This window comes from Phaenicophaeus curvirostris, chromosome 3 (assembly GCF_032191515.1).
Source record: "Phaenicophaeus curvirostris isolate KB17595 chromosome 3, BPBGC_Pcur_1.0, whole genome shotgun sequence".
NCBI lineage: Eukaryota > Metazoa > Chordata > Aves > Cuculiformes > Cuculidae > Phaenicophaeus > Phaenicophaeus curvirostris.
The window spans coordinates 76,374,140-76,399,707 of record NC_091394.1 but is presented as its reverse complement, the minus strand read 5'-3'; the positions used below and the strand labels follow the sequence as shown (position 1 = coordinate 76,399,707).

General features: G+C 39.8%; 1 protein-coding gene across 1 annotated transcript in view; it reads right to left on the bottom strand.

Moving 5' to 3' along the window:
• Positions 1-25,568, bottom strand: part of VPS13B (vacuolar protein sorting 13 homolog B) — a 435,364-nt gene that overhangs the window by 397,115 nt on the left and 12,681 nt on the right. The window lies entirely within an intron of this gene.

The window sequence follows — 25,568 nt, the reverse complement described above, 5'->3', positions numbered from 1 at the left end:
GGCACCTGGTTGTCTTGAGCTTCTATGCAGCTTATTCACCTTAAATTCAGATCAGGAAACATGGCTCGTAACTACAGAATATGATATAAGACTTACAAAACAAAATTCACAGAAATGAGAAAATCTTCATTAGCTGAATTTAGGGTTTTAAATACCCCAGTAGTATTCCCACTACATTCCAGAATGGCAGCTTACCTACAAGACTCAAGTGTAAGAAAGCCAAGAAAAGCAATACAAACATTCCTGCAAGTGTATTAGTAGAGCAGGTTAGAGAAGATGCAAATTCATGCAACTTTTGGTCCAAGCCAAAATATCTCTTTGACAAACACAAGATCTTGCAGACAAAGAGCGGAAAGCTCTCTGGGTCACGGCACAACAAGATCACAAGAAGTGTTCACAAAAAGAAGGGGTTGGGAAACAAATGTCAAGTACTGCAGTACAAAGCTATAGTATTCTTAAGTCCTCTAACCACCAAAAAGCAAACAGCTTGAACTTTGCTGGGGTTTGGTACAGGATAGAAGATGTGTTCCCCTGCATGCTGCCGGAAATCTTTAATAATCTCAGGGAAGTTACGAAACGGAATCTTCACATTACTTACTTCTTACTGTCCTTTTCATGAAAATTCAAGTAAATGATGTCCCATGTAAGGATACATTTTAAATAGAAGTATACAACTTTAAAAACAATTGAAGGGAATTTCTTTCCTTGCACTCCATACTCAGAAAAACAGGAAAATCTTCTGATAAAGTGGAATTACCATTTCACTAAGAAAAGATGATGATGAGCAATATTATCTTAGACTGGAAAAACAGAAGGCTGAACTTATTAGGAGAAATTGCAGAAGACAACCCTATTCGTACATTAGAAGGGTAGAAGATAGCTTCTATAAAAAGGATGAGTTACCATAAAGGATTTGAGATTTTCCAGTCATTAATTTGGTATTAAAAACAGTTTGTTGTTTTTTAACTTATGGTTATTTGGTTATTTCAGTCATATAAGAGTTTCACACTCTCATGCACAAAGAAATAAAACTGGTGTTCAGCATTAACTCTGTTTGGAGGGCAACTGTTGGCTTTCGATCTCCGCTAACCTGATGCTTGTCATCGAGGAACGCAAGTCTCCTGAAGACTCTCTCAGAAATTCTAACTACAGTGCAATTCCATTAGAAAGCCACAACTGTATTGATAGCATTTCTGAGCAATAATGACAGCCTGAAGCTCTTGCTTTATCTTTATAACCTGGAGTGACATAAGTCTCTTCCTCAGCACATATGTTTTGTAATTGGAAAAGCTCACCTCTCCTTCACATCTATGGCTTACTGAGAAAAATTACGTCATAGGCTTTTAAGCTAAAATTTTTGAAATAGCTTTTAACCATACCCTCTTTCTTGGAAAGTAATTTATATGTAGCATGAAAATATTTTTTCAGATGAGTCACTGCACTGCTATTTGTTTTAAACTAGCAAAAAAGCCAAGATGTCAGAGTGACCAAATAGTTCAATTAGCACATTTCCTTCTTTCCTGAGCTCACTTATGGATTGTACAGAAGGCTGTGGTACAACTATTTAATTATTTGATCTGATAGTATCACATTGTGCTTGCCTTCTAAATATTTGTGTTGGCTACAAGAAGAAAGGGGGGTTGAGGGGACAGGGATTCTATTTTTTGAGTTAACTGTATCAAACCTGATCACATTCAAGTCTAACTTTTCCATCTGCATAATGACAGGACCACGTGTCCCAAATCTCATAACTTCATACAATAGCTATGTGATGTTTTAATCATATAGTATTACTAACACTTAAAGATGAAGTTTTACCACTTTCAGAGTTAGGAATACCCACCAGAAAACTGGCTTTTGGGGGTTTTGTTTGTTTTAAAGGAAGGCGGAAGAGAACCCTTAGATTGTGTTAGTTTTGAAAGTAAGTCTCAAATATTAATCTAGAAATTAATTCAATACAATAAGCCTTTTATATTTCCCTGAGCTACCAATCTGTTAAGATGGAAAATGGTTGCAACCATTTAGATGAAACTGGACGTGATAGTAATCGAAACAGATTCCAAGAGGGTGCCAAAACGTAACATGAATTGAACTCAGAAATATACGTACGTGACTTAATCCACATGAAGTGACAGAATATACCTAAGTGTAAAAATGATTCAACCTGACCAAACATTTGTTAAAAAAAACAAAAAAAAGGGCTTTTAATGTGGGATAACATCCATTCATTTTCTTAGATTACACAATTATTGCACAATTATTGGGTTTTAGAGCTGCGGGGCGGGGGGGTGGAGGTGAGGGAGTTGAGCGTGAACACACACCATCTTTCACAACAGCTACAGATGCTTTATAAAGCAAATATTGTATTCTTTAATTACTGGAAAGTGATAACAGTGGACATTACCTTATAGGAACTACATTCCTATGCAGATGTATAACCAAAAGTTTTCTGTATGCGCACGCTTCTGCTCAATGTCAGTTTTATAAGCACACTATTATTTCTCAAACATGTGGCTGTCTCATAAGTCCAGAAGTAAAACATGTTCATTAAAGAAATGGGAAAAAGTTCCAAGCAAAGTGCCAAAACTAGCATAATTATGAAACTATTTTAACACTGGAACCAACTAGAGTCACACATTGTGTTTAGATCACAGTGATGTCATCAGAAACACCCAGCCAAAAGGCACTAAAACTACTGCGCTCCCATAAATCCACCTCACACCAGATGACAAACATTTTAAAGTTGAAGTCAAAATTACACTGAGGTTGGAAAGGGAGTTACATTCTAAAAATGCTAATAACTATAGCTATAGTACAATATTTGATAAATACCCCTCCATTTTAGCATCAGGGAGAGCAATTCCAAACAGTCACAACATCAGAAAAGGAAAAATACTCTAAGGAGATTATTTTTAAAGAAAATAGCATTCATTTAAAAAAAATAGGTTTTCCCACCAGATTGTATCATAACTAAAGTCTAAAAAACTTGAAAAAAATTAACGAGGTCCCACTTATGGAAGCTGTTATACAAATATACTTCGGAGCAAGACAAATACAAGTTGCATGATCAAGTTCCTTTTTGCCTTTTGGCAAATGTGTCGGGCCAGGTACTCCATAACACTATGAATACATCTAAAACTATGCAAGTCATACGTAAAATGATAAAGACATCTAGACAAGTAAACTAATCTGCAAGTTCCTCAGTCAATTTTCTACTGCAATATAAAGTAGCTTTTGCAAGGTTTAAAGCAATTCACAATTGACAACACCTGAACACATACTAGATGAGGTTTCTTATGATTTTTCCTAAGAAGAGCGGTTCCTGATCTTCATCCATTATTCCATTTTCCAAATTTGAACACAGTTCTTTTTCCTTTTTAAAAACAAGATATTTGCTCTTTTTAAAATACTTAAATCCTGTTTAGTGTGCAAGACTAACAAAATACCTCATAAACATAAGCATGCTTTATGGGAAAATCATGTTTTCTTTTGGGCATCCCTTCATTTTTCATGCAAATATTGTCCCTTTGCTTCCACCAGATCAAGTTAATGATAAAGAAAACTGAGTTCTAATGTGTCAAAACAACCACTATGAATCAAAATTTTAAAACCCAAACTAATCCTAAGTACCTACTGCACAAACTCACAGAATTCTTCATTGCCATTCTCCTTCTTCCTCTACAAAACTTTTTTTTTGCAAGGTGTGAGATAATAGTCCAATGCACGCTAACTTGAAAATTATACACATATATATATTTTAAAATTATGACTGTGTCAAATACTGAAGATTTCACCAACTCAGCCTGGGCTATTATTCTGTGGAACAGTTATGGAGTTCTGTATTAGAGATGAAAATTTTATATAGCATATACACATACACTTGCATCTTCAAATATCTACTCAAGACAGTCCATTTTTTTTCACTGTTACAAAATCCAAACTGGCAAATCACATACTTCAGAGTAAGTACTCGGAGATTAAGCTCTGTCTTTCTCTAAGGCAGATAAGAACATGATGGAAGGTCTAAATTCTTCTACTTAATTTTTTTCCAGTACCATTACACGTAGAAACATATTAAAAATCAACACTTTAAATTACGTACCAGACTATGAGAGAGAAATACAGAGGGCAAAGGTGAAGTACCAAACCATTATGATGAATGGGGGAATAAACAAGGGTATCCTGGTTAAGAAGAATGGATAAACTGGAGCAATTAATAATTTAACAAGGTGTAAGCCTGCATTCGCATCTTGTTGCACCTGATCTCAGCTGATATTAGATCAGGAACATTCCTCTGTTTACACAAAAGGGAGCTGTAAAGAGTCTGAAAGCCGATGGTGATAAGGCCACAGAGCCAAAGATAAATACAACAGGCTATTCTCCCTAAGTGCTTCTCAGAAACACATCTTGATTTCTCAACACCCAAGGCAGAGTGAGAAATAAAATGATGCTGCAAGTCTTTTTGAGGGAAGAGAGTTGTACAAATATCTCCTTTTTTTATGGAAAGAAAGCTATATTATAAACTGTTAACTGATCATCTAGTAAAGCTTCTGATGCATTTATTGTGTTTTAAAAAAATTACGAGGCCACCTACCATGATCTAAGTGCTTTTTAATAGAAATAAACATCTGAAAATTACTTTTCTGCTGTTTCTCCTAGGGTAAGCTTTTTGAAGATTTTGTTCTTCCTCATGTTAACAGAGGTTTGCCCAGTACTTTGGTTTGGGAGTATACAAGTCAGGGCATCTCAATTCTCTAACGTTATACTGTGGTTTTTTTAATATTTAGTCCCAATCCATGACTACAGCTCTCAAAGCTACTCAGACAAAAAAAACAGTACAAAGTATGACAGTAGCAACTGGCAGTTATACTCAAGATTTGGCATTACTATAGAAGGAAGGCTGGAAGGGATGAAAAATAAAAAAACAATTCCTGAATGTTTGTTCCACAAAACTCACAGCGCACAGAACTAACTCAGTAATCCACAAGCCAGGGTGGCCTGAAAGGAAGGGATTTGGGAGGACAATTATAGCAGGAAGAATAGGAGAGCTCCTTCAGCATAACCGGTGATACAGGCCATCCTTAATATAGGATGGATATGGGCTAAAAAGGGTCCTTCTGCCCCAAACACTATCTGTGCCTGCAAACAAGAAAAAGTGGCTGACATAGTTAACCCTAAAGTACTGAGAGGAAAGAGTGACATAAAATACAGCAAACATGAAAAGAGACAAGAAGCGATCCACAACAATTTTATTCTCTTTTCCAATTTGTGTTAAGAAACCACTAGAAAAATTCAGAAATTCAGAGTGTTAAGAAAACTGGTATCTACTAAAAAAAAAAAAAAAAAAAACTTTCTCTTGAGAATTGGCTTTGAACAAAACAGAATACGTATTCCAATTTGAAAGAGTTTATCACCATAGATGGAAATGTCAGAACAGTTTGTCTGTTTGCTATGACCCAGCATAACGCACAGTGCAGAGTCTGGGACAGGACCCCTTCACACACACACATATCCAGCCACTGAAGTGGAACCCCCACAACACACATTTTTCATACACCACTGCATTTCTGCTGTGTACAGTAATGGCATTTAAGGCAGTTTACACTTTTTGTGTGCTATCTTGGAACACACTGTACCAAATACTGAACATACTCTCATCCTCATTACAGGTTTCTTTAGATATTAATTAAGAATAGCTGAGCACTATTACTCTAGTATTTATCAAGTATGTTGTCTTGAACACTGCAGGAAGATTGAAACACCATTATGAGCGTGGCTTGCTCACATCACTGATTCATTAAACAACATCTGGGAGCCATTACCAAAAACTTGGCCCATTCAGGTCACTCTTCCTATTGTTAATCTGTTCCACCTGCTAGACAGCTAGCACTAGTCCCCAATCCTATTTCAACCATCCCCAGAGTCTTCACCAAGAAGTCACTTTCCTTTGTGGTCGCAGATTATTAGGGGTACTTGTTACTCTCACTGCACTGGTGGGTTGTAGTTGCAGGTCCCTTTTGCACTTTCTTTAGTGAGTTCTTTCCCCTAACACATTTCCTACTGCAGTTTATTAGAAAGCCAGATCCCATGTGCAAGAATTTCCTTCACCAAGCACCTGCCAAGGATGTAGTAATAATTTTTATTACAATATAACCTTGCCACCCACTTCCTTCAGAGGAAGGTATAATACTGTCCAGACCAAGTTTTCTCTTAATCCCAAGCACTATTGAGAAGCATACCTACAGCAGAGCCCCAGCAAGTCGAGTAATCCCCAACTCTCAGATTTCTTACATCAAGACAAACCTCTGACATATGACAGATAATGGCCTGAGGCACAAATCTTTGCTGGGAGAACCTGCTATCCAAGCAAGCCTTTTTCATTGCTGAGCATCATTTCAGTACTGTTTGGTTTCTGGCAGCTACTGAGGGTAGGAACAGAAGAAAGGAGGTAGTGAAATGGCAAGGGATCACACAAGCTGATGTTGGAAGGAGGAGTACACCCATTAGGGTCTCTCCAGCTGCCACCAATTTTTACAAATTTATAGGTTATTGACCTTAAAGTGACTAGTTCTCCACCAAAATTGTTTGAAACTAGTCAATAGGTTAAAAATTTAATGGAGCAATGCAAAAGAAGAGGAATAGAAGACTGAATGATAGATAAAATCATGTACATTTGGTTTCCTTAAGGTATCAAGCACAAAACCCAACACAACTGAAAAGTGTTGTGGTCAGATTTTAGTCTAGCAGTTCTTCCTTTCTTAGTTACTGTTTGAGGTGAGACTAAGCCAAACTTGAGCTTGTGGCCATTCTCCATAGAACACACAACAGGGGAATTCTTCCCCACCTGGGGGTACTTTTCAGGATGTTTTCATTAGTGCAGGGAGGCCTAGGTAGGAATGAGTTCTCTCAGCAATGAGCACAGCAACACCCAAAGTCCCTTTCATTTTCACTGCATTCTGCAAACTGAAAAGCATGAAAATTTTCTTTTTTAAAAAAGTAAGATCTCAGCAAGAAATGGAAGCATTGGCGTGACAGTAGTAAAAGATACATTAAGAACTATGCACAGACTTCACAAAAGAATATTAATTGCTTTTTAGGGCTATTTTAAGACAAAAGTTCATTTCCTAATTTATTTTCAGAAGTTATTCTTTTGCAGTATTAATGCCATGTATGGATGATATTCAATTAGTTTTAACAAATTAAAATTTATTGGATGAGTGTTGAGGAAATTTTAGACCAAAATGGGCACGGATATTTAGACGTGCACAACCCAGCTTTTGCACTAAAATAAAAGCTAACTTTGCAGAAGAAGCAGCTACTGTAGAGGACACGCTGTCCTTAAGGTTTCTCTTTGTAACATTAGGGAGTTGTTCTGCCTTGTACTTCTCTCATTTCTCATGGGTAACTTTCCTCCATAGTTCTTGATTTGTTACTTTGTAGTCTATCAATTTGCAGACCAGAATGCTCACATAGCTGTTTTCCATGGGAAAGTATAATAATGTATGTAAGTAATGATTGTTTGTTTCTAAAGGAGAATTGTCCAATCAGCTTGTTACACAATGGCTTGTTTCAGCTAAGTTAGGTATAAATGTGTTGTGAACTTTGATTAAAACGGCTTCACTTGATCATATTGGTCGTGTGTTGTCCCTTATTCCTCCACAGAGGAGTATCATCATGTTAAATTTTAGATATTTCTGTAAGACTGGCCGAAACCTTATTTGTCCTACTTTTGGTAGTTTTCTAACTTTTCAGCTGATCCAATTCTAAACAGAAGCCAAGTCAGTGGAGGGCATTTATTATAGTGATCTCAAGCAAAACTTCCATTAAAAAAACCAAGATAATTTTATCAAAATACTTGTATTTAAACTATCAATTGCACATCAATAACCTTACTACATTTGTAACAAATCACCTGAAGCTTTGTATTTTATTTTTGTTCCTTCTTTTGGATTTAACTTCAGATACTTGTGTAGGGAAGCTTTCCACCAATTTTTATTCATAAAATAAACTCTATCTAAATAACATTAGTTAACAAAACTAAAGGACTAAACCACAAATCTGTCTGAAAGGCTGCAAAAACTTCCTGGTTAATCAATGTAAAGAAGTACATACAGATGCAATTTATTCACAATGTACATTAAAGAGTTTAACTTATAATCAGTCATTTCAGTCAATTAGTCCAATTGTCAGTCTATGATACGTACATAGTTTTAAGGATTTTATCGTTATTTATAATGCACTGCTTTTTAAATAAGAAAGCTTTTGAAGCATTATGTTAAACCTAAGCCAACAATAATTTATCTTCTAAAGTAGTCAGCACACTATCACATGAGATTAGAATGCTATACATGAAGAGGAGCGTAGCTGTCAACAGTACTTTATAGCTGTTGTGAAGTTTTACAAAAGGCCTCTGTAATTATAATACAAAAACATATCTTTTTTATCACATTAGTTAGTTTAAAAATACTATGTGCCTCTTCTCAGGCAGTGAGGACTTTTTAATCAGCATCCAACATTTATTTTATCTAGTGACCACCACATGCATGACACTTCCCTCCTTAAATTTTCACACTCAAAGTTCTTCAAATGAATATACTTTCCTTGCTACAAGCTAGTCAGAAGTGTTTGGACTTGTATTGGTTTTTTTAACTATAAAATTAAGAGCGAAACCCCTTCTCCTAAATCTGTGCCAATTATTTTGAATGGAAAATAATTTCTTTTATCCCTGATCTAATTTTCAATGAAAGAATGAGTACAGGTTTAAAATGAGGGAGGAGAGTGAGTATCAGCCAGAAACGAAGCTAAGTGCCCTGGGGAACAAAACATACCAATATTCTGAAAGAAGCTGGAGGTACAGGACTGTTACTGTTCGGTGCTCACCTGCACACTCTGGCCACACGCAAAAGCAAGATGTTAAAAATTGGACAACTGGATGGAGAAATAAGGTTCGGAAGACCTCGGGGAAAAACACATGCATGTGGGAAATCAAAAGCCTGGAAACAACCTTTAACCTCACAGAGTGCCAAGCTGGAAAGCTCACCGAAGACAGTGCGGAAGAAGAAAATACATCTTGTTTCACATTAAAACATGGACCGTCATCTGTAACAAAGCTACTGAATAACATCAGCTAAGGAATATCTTTAAAGCTAAACTCACAAAAATGTTCTCTTAAATCTGTAATTCATCAGGGGTTCATTTTCTAACCTGTCACATTGCGACAAGGCTCAACCATCACTTCACTCAGTATGAGTGGACGTGTGTACAAATAGAGAAGTTTTCTTACCCTTGGTCAAGGAATTTTTGCTGACTGCTTCAGCAGCAGCATGAAGGACCAAACTGCAGGAACAGAAATGCAAGCCCAGAAAAGTAGCAGGACTTCTCAGTCGAATTAAAGACTCCCAAAAGATCTGTTTATCCAGGCTAAAACCTAGACATGGACCACACAGTGCTGAGGAAACAAATATGCAGAAATACATGGTGCATGTCATATACCAGAGGACTTGTGGAGCACCAACATACTCAGCACTTCTGTTCCAGTCCCCAGCCCCATTTTTACCTTCCTCACTGCTCCTAAGCAAATGCTACGCTTTGCTTAATACTCTCCATTGTGCTTTAATCCACACATATGTACATATTCATGAAACCAAAAGATGAAATAGCTCATTTTGCCAAAGATCTCAAAGTATATGCCAGAGACAGACCTTAGTCCAGTCTTCTTCCCTGTTTACTACTGTTAAAATTATCAAATTACAATGTCCCAACCTCTGTAAGAAGTCCTGAATATGAAATCCTCATCTTCCTAACGTCAGGAGTAAAAAGGGACAATGTACTCCATTTCTGCCTTCCACCCAAGAGTCTCATGTTGTTCCCCTGCTGCAAGTACTATTAGCCCAGAGCATAAATTCAGGAAAGCACCATTCCTGTGACAATATATGCATCAGGGAGAATCATCAAATCAGCAAAGCTGGAGTTTTCTCTTGTATTTTCAAGCGTGCAGAACCAATGCCAGAGATATACACTTTCCCAGGGCTGCTGAACATCCTGATCAAGTTTAGAAAGTCCTTTATATGTCTACTCAAGAAAAAAATATCAGGCACTAGAATAATTTTTTGGGTGCCGTATGTTAGCCCAATGAAGAAACCTGATTTACGGTAGCCATAAAGACCAGGGAAAACTAGTTCAATCTATAGACATTTGTTAAGAAAATCAGGTTAGATGATCACAAAGCTCTTGCTGAGGCTTAAAATCCTACTCAGCCAGGATGGTAAGAAGCTTCTTCAATAATTACTTACTCCAATACTGACTACTGAATAATGCCAAGAAGAACAGACTAGTAGATGACCAGAAACGTAGATGGGATAGTATGGCAAAGGTGACAGAACACAAGCAAAAGAAGAAAGCAGAATGGTAGAAACAAAACGAAATGTTCCTTAAAACCAGCATCTTCAATACACAAGAAATACAACTTTCACCAAAAAAAATGCAAGTCTCAGCGTGGCCAGTCACTTTGCATCATCCAAGGGGGAAAAAGAAGTAGCAGACATAGCCATTGTTCTCTTTCATAGATATATCCTTTGCTACATAAAACTCAAATGTGTGATCGTCTTTCTACAAGATTTTAAGGGGAGTAAAATTTACCAAACGACTTATTATATGTAAAATCTGCCAGTTTACCAAAAGAGTTTGGAAAGGGTTATAAAAATGGCTGTCTGAACAACAGCCAAACCAACTAGCATGAGAAATTTCCCATCTCACAATAATACTTCAATAAACTACAACATACTAAGTTCAACTACACAAAGAGTGGTAAATCTTAGTTCCAGCATTATTAAATGGAAAAAGAACCTCAGTCACATTTGACAGTAAATTTTAATTTGGCATCTGAATGTTTAAGTACGTCCAATAACTAATTCTGATCATATAGAGACAATTACATACACAGATATTGCTAGATGCATATTAAATACTGTGAGAACTATAAAGGTTATTGGAAACAGGCTTTTCCCCATACTAGTGTACAGTTGTTCAGATGACTACCTTTTAAAATATCTGAATATCCCATGACACAGTGTTAGGAGCCAATATAACACTGCAGATACATCCAGTTGTTCTTGAAGAAAAACAGGAACATATAAGACAACATAGCTAGAATAAAGACACTGTGTTCATGCATTTCAGATAAGCAATGAAAGGCATGTCTGTTAACCCCACATATCTGGCAAGGCTGGGTCTTTTTCTTCCCTGCCTCTGCAGGAAGGAGCTGTGTTCCTCAGGTGGAAGGAACCTCAGTTTCTGAGTTACTTAGTCCCAGCATTACCTTACATGCACTGTTGTGGACATTCCCCAACTCAAGGCAGGGAGGTAGGAAGCAGTGAGCAGTGGGGGGAAGTCTCAATTCATTAAACCTTTTGCTGAAAACTATGCAGGTGGATTGTTTTATGTATATTATTAAATACCACCGTGACTGCATAACAGCAGCTTGTTATGAGATAAGTAAAACATTTTATTGAATACAAGTACACCAAAAACAGCTGTAGGAAACCATGCCCTCCAGAGGATCATGAAACTACCTGCTATTCACATGGTATTTTGTGCAGATGCCACTGCTAAGAAGGAAATTAAAATAGCTTAATATTTTCAAATTAATCTTTCGGTTACCAAACTGCTGGCTTCAGAATTACATTGATTAAAAGCAACATGTATTGCAGCAATGAAACACACTGGGTAAAGCTACTGGACTACATGTGAGTTCTACTAACTGCTGAGCCACAAACAAAGCAAGGGAAGGGCTGTGGATGGCAGTGAATGAGAGGGTTGGCCTTGGAGTTAGGGGCTTTGTAGACTTCTCAGCAAGTTTACTCAGAAATATAATCAATCCTCTCTAAAAGACTAAGTTGCTTAGCATTAAGCTGTAAAAGTGATCTATAGATGAAGCCTTCTCAAAGTGCAGCATGATACAGTAGAACTTACTTAGCATTAGGAGCTGCATTTGTGAAGCCTTGGGCCGCAAGCTGTGACCTTTGATCTAGACACAATGAACTTAGCCTGAACTTCTACTGAGTTACACACAAGAAAACCTGAGAGCCAGTTCAAGCCAGAAGACAAGGGACCTACAAGCAGCTGCTAACCTTAAAGGTAAGAAAACACACAGCCTGCCTAGAAACAAGGAAAGAACCCCATGAAGAACGAGAAGACACCAACCCCTAAAACACCATTGGACCAACTGTCACATGGACAGTGTGTGAAGAGCGCACGAGGGGTGGGAACTTGGGCTATAAGGATTTAATGCCCAGGCATTTTATTGTTTAGGGTCCGTCTCTGGAGGACCCTAGGTCAAGCTGTAACCTGATACTGTACTAACAATAAATTGATTTGAAGTATTTGTTTTCAGAGACTGCCTCAGGAAACCTAGGGTCAAGCAACAGAAGAAACTCTGAAAAGGAGAGCAAGTGAGTCAGTCAAAAAGCGTACCTGTCAATTCACTGGAGCCACCCCCTGCATATGGGCCTCGGCCCTAAGCAGTTTAAGTGTCAGGTGGAGTGACCGTGACTCAATACAGTGTGTATGCTCTGGTGAGATTCATCCTATAGCGTGCATAACCTACATAGTCACTGCCTGGCCCAAGACAATTAGCTATCCACACAGCAAATACCAACAGGTAGCTAGTTCAAATATAACTGAGATGAAGCTCCAGTGAGTATTGTCTCTGAATACATACATGCACTAGAGACTAGTTCTGAACCTTGATAAACTTAGCAGTTTTAAGGGATGTTCCCATGAAAAGGGTGATTTTAATTAGGAGGTTGTAAAAGCAATGACTTAAGAAACTTGATCATAAGAAAAGGCATGACATTCCAATGATGAATCGACTTTAGTCTTAAACACTTAAGATTCTGGTGAAAACGCAAGTGGGTTTTATAGAACCATGAATTATACGTGAGAAGCTTTGGACAAAACATTAAGTATTTAAACAGTTTATGGAATAACTTTTTAGAAATGAAAGTTCCCGAAAGAACAAGTGAAAAAAACAGGACAAGGGTCGCATTCCCAAAAGGGTAGACAAAAGGCAATTTCTCCTAAAATAAACTGCTTTTCATTAAAAATTTTGTCAAGTGAGGCTTTATAAACAGAAGTGTGATTAAGACTACTGCTATTCGCATTTTACTGTCAGAAATAAAAAAACCCTACATCAGAAAATGCTATGCACACTGCCTCTACCAAACCAAATGAAAATATCTTGAAATTCTCCAAAGAAATTGTGCAAGTGTACAATTTTTCACATTATGAGATTCATCCAAGTAGGCTATTAAACTGACTGAGCTATTCTAATGGAATCCAAATCTGATTTTTTCCATTGTATAATTTAAAGTAAATAAGACAGTACTACATAATCAGTTTTGTCAGATAGGCACCTGTTAAATCTTTAAGACTCATTAATCTTTAATAAATAAATGTTTCCAAATACCCTAGACACTGATGAAAGGTACCTTTGTCCTCTAATTAGTTGCTATTCCAACTTACAGCCTAGTTTAGATCAGGATTCTGAATAAAACAAATATTTACAGAAACTGGTACAGGACTGCAGAACAAGTTTCTAAGGCCTGGCTTTCTAATGGGGAGTGTGCTTATATACTAGTCGTCTTCAAGATACATGCACCCTTTCCACAACTCAGGTCTTGCATTCCTTGAAGGCAAAATAAATTATGCAATAATACAAATAAATCTATATTAATACTCAAAATGAAGCAGCAATTAAAGCTCTATGTGTTTGTTAAATGAGAGATGTGTTTAGAACAACAAAAGGAAGTTCAGAAAAACAAAGCATAAGCTCAGGTGTCAGAAAATAGTTCAGGTGAAAAACAGCATCTTGCAGAGTCGCAAGTAGCATAGCAAGTGGTGATCTGAACTACACAATGAGTAGAAACTACCTACAAGTCCCACACAACAAAGAAGCAGTTAATTAGACAACTCAATACTGAGCGGTCCCACAAGTGTGAAGGTCCTGCTTTGACAAGCAGGAAAATGCTGCTCAGTTTTCTTCCAAACTTGGTATCTTGCTTCACTTTTTTTTTCTCAAGACAAAAGAGAAAACAGGCTAAAAGAACCCTGGAACTTCAATAGAAATAAAACATTGTTTCACAGAAATTGTTTTCATTAGAAATGCCAGAAGTAAAATGACTAAGCAATCATAGCATGCTCTTTCTTCAAGTTAATTTGGGTTATAAGCTGACAGGCATGAAATGCAGCTTTTCTAGTACCTATACGCACAGTTTCTTTGGTTTTACTTTACTGAGGACAGAACAACTAGTATATGGATACTCAACTGGAGTGTTACAAGCCACATTTCTGAGTGGAATACTCTTGGATACAAAGAAAGGTTAGAGTACCTTGACCTTTAGATAATACTTGTGACAAGGATAAGTTACCTGTGGAAGATTTCGGATCAACAGCTAGAGAACTTCACATGAAAAGAACTGTTGTGTATACACAAAAGTAAATAAAAGATGTCCACTGCTAATTCCATGCCACCTAATTGCTTCCAACCTTTTTATGGATACAACCACAGTTAGTTTGTACAAGTCAAGTAAAGTAGTACACCCTTAACAGAGCAGGAAATGAAATTTTATTCACTGCACAAAATAAATCAACAGAAATGTAATGTCTGTTGATGACAATGAAACCACCAGCATCTGCTCTCAGGACTCTGATCTATTCTGTCCACCAGATGCTCCCTCCTTGTGGAAGACTGGTAAAAAGAATTGGAAAGTTCATTGTGGCTTAAGCAGATTTTTCTCATGCTGTTAAGTATTTTTCTAAAGTTTTACTGCAAAGTCTTAATATTCTTCATGATTGTAAGCAAATATCTAGGATGAACAACCTTCAGCCCACAGACCATATGCAGTATGGCAGGACAATTCATCTAGCTTCTTCCCTTTGGCCTCCTATCCTAGGAGGCTCAGCTGCATGCCAGATGATGGCATTGGAGCAGGCAGCCTGCTCCCCATGACCATTTTATCTAGGAGGCTTGTAGCCTCTCTCCCATCACATAATGAGCCTGTATTTAAAAGCACACTGGGAAAAGGGTTGAAGAGCTTCCAGGATAGACAGCTACTGCCAGAACAATGCATTTACCCCACAACCTCACCACTGTCCACATCTGAGGAACATATGGGCAAGAGCATAGTCAGGAACAGGCTGAATGAATTGTATGAAGTCAGCAGCACACTCTTGTCAGCCCTCTTTCTCAGGTCTTCATTAGGCCCTATTGGGGCAAAAAAGCAGGGTAGAAAGCTTAAACACGAGGAATGCAGGAGAAATTCCTGAAGGCAGAGACTTACAGGAGGCAGCAGAACTGCATACATGTACACAGTCCAGATATTCACCTACAGAAAGCATCCCAGAAGCCATGAAATATGACATTCTTCTGCCACTGGGAAAAAAAAAAAAAAAAAAAAAGCAGCCCACCCACCCAAAGGGCTGAAACACAATCGCTCCCCACAGCAGACTGGAGCAGCATTGATTGTACTGATCAGGAGATCACTCAGCTCACAGAACTGCTTGGAAGACCGCTGTGGTTCTTTAAAAAGTAGTCCCTAATTATCAACGCAATTCTAAAATATCAGGACTAAGGAGCTTTGGGCCTAGTTATAAGTAATTACACATGAGGGCCACTGCAGGAGCAGTTTGCTCATTTCAGGGAATCCTACACTAACCTGAAATGTGGATTAATGCTGACAGGCTAACAAGAATTATAAAAAAAGGGGGGGGGCGGGGTTAGGTGTTTTGCTATCTAAATAAAGCAAAATAAATTTTCAACTTGAACCAAAACTTTCACCAAAAATAATCGCAGGTGAAATAATTCCAATCAATAAAACCCTTTCTATGACAATATCTTCCCAAAGAATGATTCATGCATCTAAAAAACACCCCATTCAAGCAGATTTGTATTTATTTATCCTCCAACGCAGTGCAATGCATAAGTAGTTATACTGAAAATAAAGAACAATACCTTACAGCATTTTGGGCTCTTCAGACCTTTGTGTTTTGACAGACAGCCCTGCTAAACACCACCTAGTCCAAAGCTGACAAGTGCCTGGGTAAAAGACACCAAGTGAGGGTCCTCAGAAAGCCAAGGTGATAGCCTCAGCATACAGTTTCTTAGGACGTCAGAGGGAGAACCATTAGCAAACAAGCCAAAGAGGAGAGGATGAAGAGAGGAAAGAAAAAAAAAACCATTTCCATATATCTCTATAAAGGGATCAAGTTTGTTCCACTTTGCGCAGAGACAACGAAATAAATACTTATAGTAAAAGTTCATGCTTATTTATAAGCTGGAGTTAAACTAAGAATATTAGGAGGAAGTGTGGATCTGCTGGAGGGTAGGGAGGCTCTGCAAAGGGATCTGAACAGGCTGGACCGCTGGGCTGAGTCCAATGGCATGAGGTTTAACAAGGCCAAATGCCGGGTCCTGCACTTGGGGCACAACAACCCTATACAGTGCTACAGACTAGGAGAAGTCTGTCTAGAAAGCTGTCTGGAGGAGAGGGACCTGGGGGTGTTGGTTGACAGCCGACTGAATATGAGCCAGCAGTGTGCCCAGGTGGCCAAGAAGGCCAATGGCATCTTGGCTTGTATCAGAAACGGCGTGACCAGCAGGTCCAGGGAGGTTATTCTCCCTCTGTACTCGGCACTGGTGAGACTGCACCTGGAATACTGTGTTCAGTTCTGGGCCCTTCACCACAAGAAGGATGTTGAGGCTCTGGAGCGAGTCCAGAGAAGAGCGACTAAGCTGGCAAAGCGACTGGAGAACAAGCCTTACGTGGATCAGCCGAGGGAACTGGGATTGTTGAGCCTGGAGAAGAGGAGGCTGAGGGGAGACCTCATTGGTCTCTACAACTACCTGAAAGAAGGTTGTATGGAGGTGGGTGCTGGCCTCTTCTCCCAAATGGCAGTGGACAGGACAAGGGGCAATGGCCTGAAGCTCCACCAGGGGAGGTTCAGACTAGGTATCAGAAAAATTTTTCACGGAAAGGGTCATTGGGCACTGGAACAAGCTGCCCAGGGAAGTGGTTGAGTCACCATCCCTGGAGATGTTTATAAGACGGGTGGATGAGGCGCTCAGGGACATGGTTTAGTGGCAGATAGGAATGGTTGGACTCGATTATCCAAGAGGTCTATTCCAACCTGGTTATTCTATAGTTCTAAGACGACTGAGACAACTGCTTGGTTCAGGATATTGCCAGCAGCACAGTACAATTTCCCTGGGATTCCATGGCCTGTAGAAAGGTAAGACGATGATTTATTTTTTTTCCTTCAAAAAGAATACACACATCTAAACGGAATATTTCTCTATTCTTTTGGAAAAAAGTGCAGAGTTTATTATCGCACATAAGTGTTCACAATAAAACACAGTCCAGTTGTTCAAAGCTATTTAGAAGGAAATGCTCCTGAAGTGCAGGTATTGTAAGATAAGTCACAGTAATAAGTGAATAAAGGGAATTTTTCTGCTTAAGTTAAATAACTGTATCTAATAAATTATAATTGAATCACAGCCTTTCACAGAAAATAGCACTCTTTCCAAAAGGAACAAGCTATAACTTCAGAGTACACTGTGTACTTAAAAGAATTAAGAGTATTTTGTCTTTTGGAATTTTAAGGTGCTTTTACCAAAGGTGGATAAATTACAGGTGTTTTCCACTACAAAACCTGTAATCATGCCCATTCTGAAATAGTAGGTTTTGCTATAATGAGGAGCTAAAATACATTCCAACAAGTTTAACTATGCTTTAATCTATCAGCAAACGAGGAAAACCTACTTCCCTCCAAGGGAATATTTTTAAACACATTACCTCACCTCATTCCCCATTAAACCAAACCAATCCAAACTCTTCACTCGTCTACATGAAACAAGGCTGGATTGTAGGGTCCTGATTTGATGTCAGTTGGATTGGGACAAATCTGGAATTACTCCAAAGTAAATCAATTGAGGTATTCCAGACCTAGGCCAGGGAAAGCTGAATCAGGATCCAACCCTGGACTTCTGGGAATTATGCCAAAGATGATATATAAATCCTTTCACCATATACCTTGGAACAAAGACACTGACTATTACCATTGTATTTCCTTGCTGTAAGTAGGTCAGGAGAAAAAAAAAGGCTATGTAAAATCAGTAAAGGTTCAAGGATTAGTCTTAATCTTCAACATTATACACCTGTGTCTACAGAGCAGAACAGGTTCTCTGTACTTCATGAAGAGAAATACACCACTCATGTTATAATTTGCACTTGCCTTAGTAATCCTACTTTCTGGAGCATATATCAGTGAGGTTGTGGTATCCAGGATTTAGCTCACATCTACTTGCCCATCTGCAGAATTAAAATGAATACTTTTGGGGTTTTTTTTGTTTCTACTTTCAGTAACTAACTGTATCAAAGAGACTAATATGGGGGGGGGAAGGTTTCTCCCTATAAACTTCGCCTCTGTTCCTGTGCAAATGGGTTGCTTTCCAAACTGCAGAAATAGATACCGTGACATCACCACCAATTAGCAATTCATCATATTAACCATAGCAAAAATGCAATCAATCTTTGCTAGCTGATGATTCACCATGAACACTGAAGACTGCTATGCTGTGACAACCTTGTTCTGAAAGGAGCTGGTGCAGGTTTGAACCCTGAGCTGTGTAACAACAAATGCAATTTGGCACTATATTTGAAAATCAGTTACTTTAGTGACATACAAGCCAGATTCTGCTCTCCAAATGTTTGAATGCCGTAGTCCTCACCATAAGGAAGGGAAGGAACTGTAGCAGGGAGGAATGGGTCTGCTGGCCAGCTAACACAGATCAATTTGTACGGTTACTTACCCACCCAGGACGATCCCACAGTGCAGTTCCTCAAACTGATTAGCTTTTCTATCATCCTCAACCATTTCAAATGATAGTCTCCCAGTACATCAAGTTACAGCCACAGCACTTGTATTACATTGGCACGTATTGGCACTGAGCATACTTACGCATTTGCAAAATCTTGATGTATCAACACACAAGTTTCTGGCAAGATTGAACCTACCCACATGTGACAGGCAGTATCACAGAGACATTAATAAGCTCAGAAGCATGTGTCATAGTATACAAATTGGTCACTCTAAAGTAACTCCTAAGTTGTGCAGTTACTAGCTTCTTAAGTTTATTCAAAATGCAATAGTTAAACTCCACAGTACTTCCACGCATAACCTGCCAAAGCAGTTGCATTACTTCGGATGTTAAAAGTCCTTGGAGTGCAAGTTACTAAAAGCATGAGATGTGGAGACAAAGATTTATCTTAAAGAGGACCTAAATCAGCAGTGAACTTGCAGAAGACCTGACCAACTAACAGCTGTAACCTTTAGGAGACACCACTAAGTTGGAGACACCACTTTTGGAGACACCACTAAGTCCCACTGGACTGGAGGCTGGCTGATGTTGTGCCCATCTACAAGAAGGGTCGCAGGGAGGACCCAGGGAACTACAGGCCTGTCAGTCTGACCTCAGTGCCAGGGAAAGTCATGGAGCAGGTGATCTTGAGTGCTGTCATGAAGCACGTGCAAGAGAACCGGGTGATCAGGCCCAGTCAACACGGGTTCACAAAAGGCAGGTCTTGCCAGACTAATCTGATCGCCTTCTATGACAAAGTGACTCGGCTGCTGGATGAGGGAAAGGCTGTGGATGTGGTCTTCCTGGACTTCAGTAAAGCCTTTGACACAGTTTCTCACAGCATTCTCCTTCGGAAACTATCAGCCTCTGGCCTGGACAGGCGCACACTCTCCTGGGTGGAAAACTGGTTGGATGGCCGGGCCCAGAGAGTGGTGGGAAATGGTGTGAAATCCAGCTGGAGGCCAGTGACAAGTGGGGTTCCCCAGGGCTCAGTGCTGGGTCCAGCCCTGTTCAATGTCTTCATCAACGACCTGGGTGAAGGCATCGAGTGCACCCTTAGCAAGTTTGCGGACGACACTAAGCTGGGTGGAAGTGTCGATCTGCTGGAGGGTAGAGAAGCTCTGCAAAGGGATCTGGACAGGCTGGACCGCTGGGCTGAGTCCAACGGCATGAGGTTTAACAAGGCCAAGTGCTGGGTCCTGCACTTGGGGCACAACAACCCTGTGCAGTGCTACAGACTAGAAGTCTGTCTAGAAAGCTGCCTGGAGGAGAGGGACCTGGGGGTGTTGGTTGACAGCCGACTGAATATGAGCCAGCAGTGTGCCCAGGTGGCCAAGAAGGCCAATGGCATCTTGGCTTGTATCAGAAATGGTGTGACCAGCAGGTCCAGGGAGGTTATCCTCCCTCTGTACTCAGCACTGGTGAGACCGCTCCTCGAATCCTGTGTTCAGTTCTGGGCCCCTCACCACAAGAAGGATGTTGAGGCTCTGGAACGAGTCCAGAGAAGAGCAACAAAGCTGGTGAAGGGGCTGGAGAACAGGCCTTATGAGGAGCGGCTAAGAGAGCTGGGGTTGTTTAGCCTGGAGAAGAGGAGGCTGAGGGGTCACCTCATTGCTCTCTACAACTACCTGAAAGGAGGTTGTAGAGAGGAGGGAGCTGGCCTCTTCTTCCAAGTGACAAGGGACAGGACAAGAGGGAATGGCCTCAAGCTCCGCCAGGGGAGGTTTAGGCTGGACATTAGGAAAAAATTCTTTACAGAAAGGGTCATTGGGCACTGGAACAGGCTGCCCAGGGAGGTGGTTGAGTCACCTTCCCTGGAGGTGTTTAAGGCACGGGTGGATGAGGTGCTGAGGGATATGGTTTAGTGTTTGATAGGAACGGTTGGACTCGATGATCCGGTGGGTCTCTTCCAACCTGGTTATTCTGTGATTCTGTGAATGGTGTTTTCTCCAACACGAGCACCCAAAATTGATTTTAGGAAACTCATGTAGACACACACGCTCCCTTTGCATTTAAACATATCCCTGAGACAGTAAATTGTTTAAATTTAACACACATAATCTCATCTGAAATGTATAGGCATGTGCAAGTCCCTAGCGTTAGTAGAAAGTATTAATAGCTTTTTCTACCTGCTAAACTGTTTAAAAGCAGTTCTAGTGCATTCATAATCAAATCTACCACAACTTTGAGATCCACAACATATTCTTAAGTTCTAAAACACAAGTTAAAACGGTCACCACTGCACTGGCTCTAATATTTAAGCTATCATCCATTTCCTTATTAAGGCATAAATTCACTACACATAATCCCCTCAGCTTCCTAGCAGCGCAGCCACTTAAAAAAAAAAGTGTACTAGCTGATACAGAACAAAACTACTATTTACATTTCAACAATACACTTTCTAAACAGTGCTTTGCCATAAGTTCAACCTGACATAGTCTCCAAGTTCATTTTGCAGCCTAGAAATCCCTTGCATATCTTCTTCCTCTTCTCTCTCCACACAAATTTAGCTGATTTGATCTAGAAATGTAAGCAACCATAACATTCACAATCTTAACGTAAGCTTTCTAGAATATATCTGTACTATGTAGTGTAAATGCACAGTCTGGGGTCTACAGTTTTCTGGTGATGACAGAAAATTTGAAGATGGTCCATGAAAGAATTCCAGAAGAAGAAATTGTTTTGGTTTGTTTGAGCAAAGGGAGGAAAGAAGTTAAACAAACATTGACTACCATTCAGCTGCATACATGTGACAGCTCCTGCCCACAAAACAGCCAGAAAATAACTCTTCAATATTATCAGTCCTTACTAAAATGAGGAATAACAGTAAAATTATGAATTTGTAAAGCAATTGTTTACCTGTGTACCACATATTATTTATATTTCCTGTCCCAACTGTTCCTCCTCAAGCAATAATGAAACTGTCAGATGGGAAGCTGTCTTTAATATGCATAGATACATATACACAGATGTGTATACAACTATAAAGCATCAGCTTTCTCCACCGATGCAGCACAATACATAAGTAGGTATGCTGCTCCTCCACTTATTAAGTAACATCATGAGCCCCCAAGCAAGGTAATCTAAAATAATAACATAGGCTATAAGGAACTAGTTTTAAATGGGTAAAAGCAGCAACATCAGCTTCCTCTGAGAGAAAAGCTCTCCCCCTCCAAATGGGCAACACTACTGAATTGTCAGCATTCAAATGATTTCATAAGCAAACCGGGAGTAACAGCAAAAGTGGGATATGCGTGGATGTCAAATGTCAAGGAAATGTCTAATAGGCAGCTTAGTGAAATGCAACTGTACTGCAGGACAGAACTCTGAGATGAGCACAGAAATATGATTACCCTTGCAGGAAGCAAAACACTTGCTTTTGGTTAAAAAAAATAATACAGATTGTTTAAACTGGCATTTGCCATAGGTTTTTAAGTTTTCATGTAGATGATTAAATAGAAATGTGCATATTAAGGGGTCAAGTGTTTTTACTGGCTGTTGGCATACATAATTAGATTTCTAATTTATCTTTTTTTAAACAGAAAATAACTTGCCAGTGGCAAGTTACAGTCAAACATTAGAAGACATTTTACAGAATGTCATGGAAACAAAAATATGAGAAACAAAGGAAAGACACAGAGAGAAATGTGTTTAAATGACAGATACTTGAACTCAATTGCTCATTGCTGAGAAGCTCAACATGAGCCGGCAATGTGCACTCACAGCCCAGAAGGCCAACCCCATCCTGAGCTGCATCAAAAGATGCGTGGCCAGCAGGGTGAGGGAGGTGGTTCTGCCCCTCTATTCCTCTCTTGTGAGACCTCATCTGGAGTATTGTGTCCAGCTCTGGAATCCTCAGCATAAGAAGGATATAGAGCTGCTGGAACAGGTCCAGAGGAGGGCTACAAAGAGGGGCCCGCATGAGAGGGTTAGGGTTGTTCAGAGAAGAGAAGGCTTCTGGAGACCTTCTAGTGAGCTTCCAGTACCTAAAGGGAGCCTACAAGAAAGCGGGGCAGGGACTTGTTACAAAGGCTTGTAGCGATAGGGGGAATGGCTTTAAATTGGAAAGGAGAAAATTTAGACTATACATTAGGAAGAAATTCTTCACAATAAGGGTGATGAAGCACTGGCACAGGTTGCCCAGGGAAGCTGTGGATACCCTCTCCCTGGAAGTGAGGCAGTATGGGGCCTTGAGCCGCCTGATCTGTTGGGAGGTGTCCCTGCCCATGGCATAGGGGTTGGAACTAGATGATATTTAAGGTCCCTTCCAACTCAAACCATTCTATGATTTGATACAAATAAAATATTCTCAATATGCAAATTTCCACAACTCTGAAATGGTGAAATGCTTCAGCCAGGACATTCCCAGCATGGCTCACAGCTTCTGCACCAACAAATCTCTACTCCTAATGCAGTCCATTTCCAATTAAAGCCTCACAAACATATAGCTCTTGTTTTCCAAAATGGTAGCCCATGTGCAAAAACATAGCACTTCAGTTATCAAACCGAAATAGTTATTTTTCTGTCAACAATGATAGCATGGAGAAAGATCATATGAATGCATTTATATGCATTTGTTGATTTAACACTGAATTTTCAGATTGTGAGTTCTCACTATGTTATCTCACAACCAACTCCGTTTTAAAACGGACTCAGTCTGCTTCTTCACTCTTCCCATTGAGCTGAAATAGCGAAGTCGATTGACGTGCCACTGCAATAGAGAGACACTAGATTTTGAATATTTCTCTAGGCCCAGAAGATGACTCTTGGGGAAAAAAGTATTGACCACCACTCAGAAACGTCAGTTCAGTAGATCAGCCAATAGGCACCCAATACATATTTTAGTGGGATGAGACTGAGCAGACACAGATGCATTTAGACAACACAGCTAAGCAGAGCTGAGCCTTTCCTATGCTTAGTGTCTTCTCTGTACACTATCTTTGGCATTCTCCAGATCACCCAGGAAGCTGATTCAACACACTAACCCAAAAGGAACAGAGAAATTAACAACTTCATCACCTTTAGGGGGCTGGTGCTGTTTTCTGCAAGATAAGCAAATTGCCCAATTCACCCTACAGTATGTCAGCATATGGGAAGAAGTGAGCTAAACCTGGAAGCATGAGCTCACTCAGTGCCTTCCATCTATCACTCAAACTGAAGGGAAGGCAAGAAGAATCAACACAAAACACAGTCCAAGAAAAACTGTTGAGATTTTATTTCATGGGTTTGTCAAAACTGATTTTACAGAACTTGAGAACACCGACAGAAGAAGTGGAGACCTAACATGGAAGAGTGAAGAGGTTACAAAATGAAGAGGAATTAACTTCTAAGGCCAAACATAAAAGCTAAATATCTAATATATAGATGAATAATGTATAAACATAATAGCTAAACTGGAGTTCTACAGGGAATGACAAGGGAAGGAATAGGAAGAGCCAAGAAATAAATACCTGGCTCCAAACCTGGAGTGATGAGGAAAAATTTGGGTTCTTTGATCATGGGTTGGCCTGTAAACCACCAGGCTTGCTGTCCAAGGATGGGGTAAATTTGCTCCCAGGGGACAAAAGGATACTTACAAATAAGCCAGCAGGACTCATTAACAGAGCTTTAAAAAAATAGATACTAAGGGGGAGTGGGACAAAACCAGGCTTGAAAGGAAAAATGGCACTCCAATGTCTGAAGAATGATGTGCTGGAGGGGATCTTTGGTCTGCCACCGCAGAGGAAGTGGGGGATAGTACTTCAAATGGCAGCATAGATGTAAACATTACTGATGGGTTAAAAAATTCAGCGGGTAGTCACTTGGGAATTAAGACTGTTCACCTTAGGGGTGTAGAAAGATTAACAGACCAACTGAAGTGCATCTACGCCAATAAACACAGCACGGGCAAAAACCAAAAGGAACTAGAAATAACTGTGAGGCAGGACAACTACAATCTAATTTAAGGATGTTGAGGCTCTGGAGCATGTCCAGAGAACAGTGATGAAGCTGGTGAGGGGGCTGGAGAACAAGTCTTGCAAGGAGCGGCTAAGAGAGCTGGGGTTGTTTAGCCTGGAGAAGAGGAGGCTGAGAGAAGACCTTTTTGCTCTCTACAACTACCTGAAAGGAGGCTGTAGAGAGGAGGGAGCTGGCCTCTTCTTCCAAGTGACAAGGGACAGGACAAGAGGGAATGGCCTCAAGCTCCACCAGGGGAGGTTCAGGCTGGACATCAGGAAAAAAAATATCACAGAAAGGGTCATTGGGCACTGGAACAGGCTGCCCAGGTAGGTGGTTGAGTCACCTCCCGTGGAGGTATTTAAAGATGGGTGGATGAGGTGCTGAGGGGCATGGTTTAGTGACTGATAGGAATGGTTGCACTCTATGAACCTGTGGGTCTTTTCCAACCTAGTGATTCTATGTGAAGATTCTGTGTAATTACCATCACAGAGGCGTGGTAGGACGACTCACATAACTGGAGTGCTGCTATAGCTGGCTATAAACTCTTCAGGTGGGATAGGCAAGGAGGAGAGGCAGCGGGGTAGCCCTCTATATTAGAGTTTTATGATAGACATAGAGCTTAATGATGGCAATGATAGGGCTGAGTGTCTATGGGTAAAAATCAGCAGAGCACCTAGTAAGGCAGATATCATGGGAGTCTGCTATAGACCACTCAGCC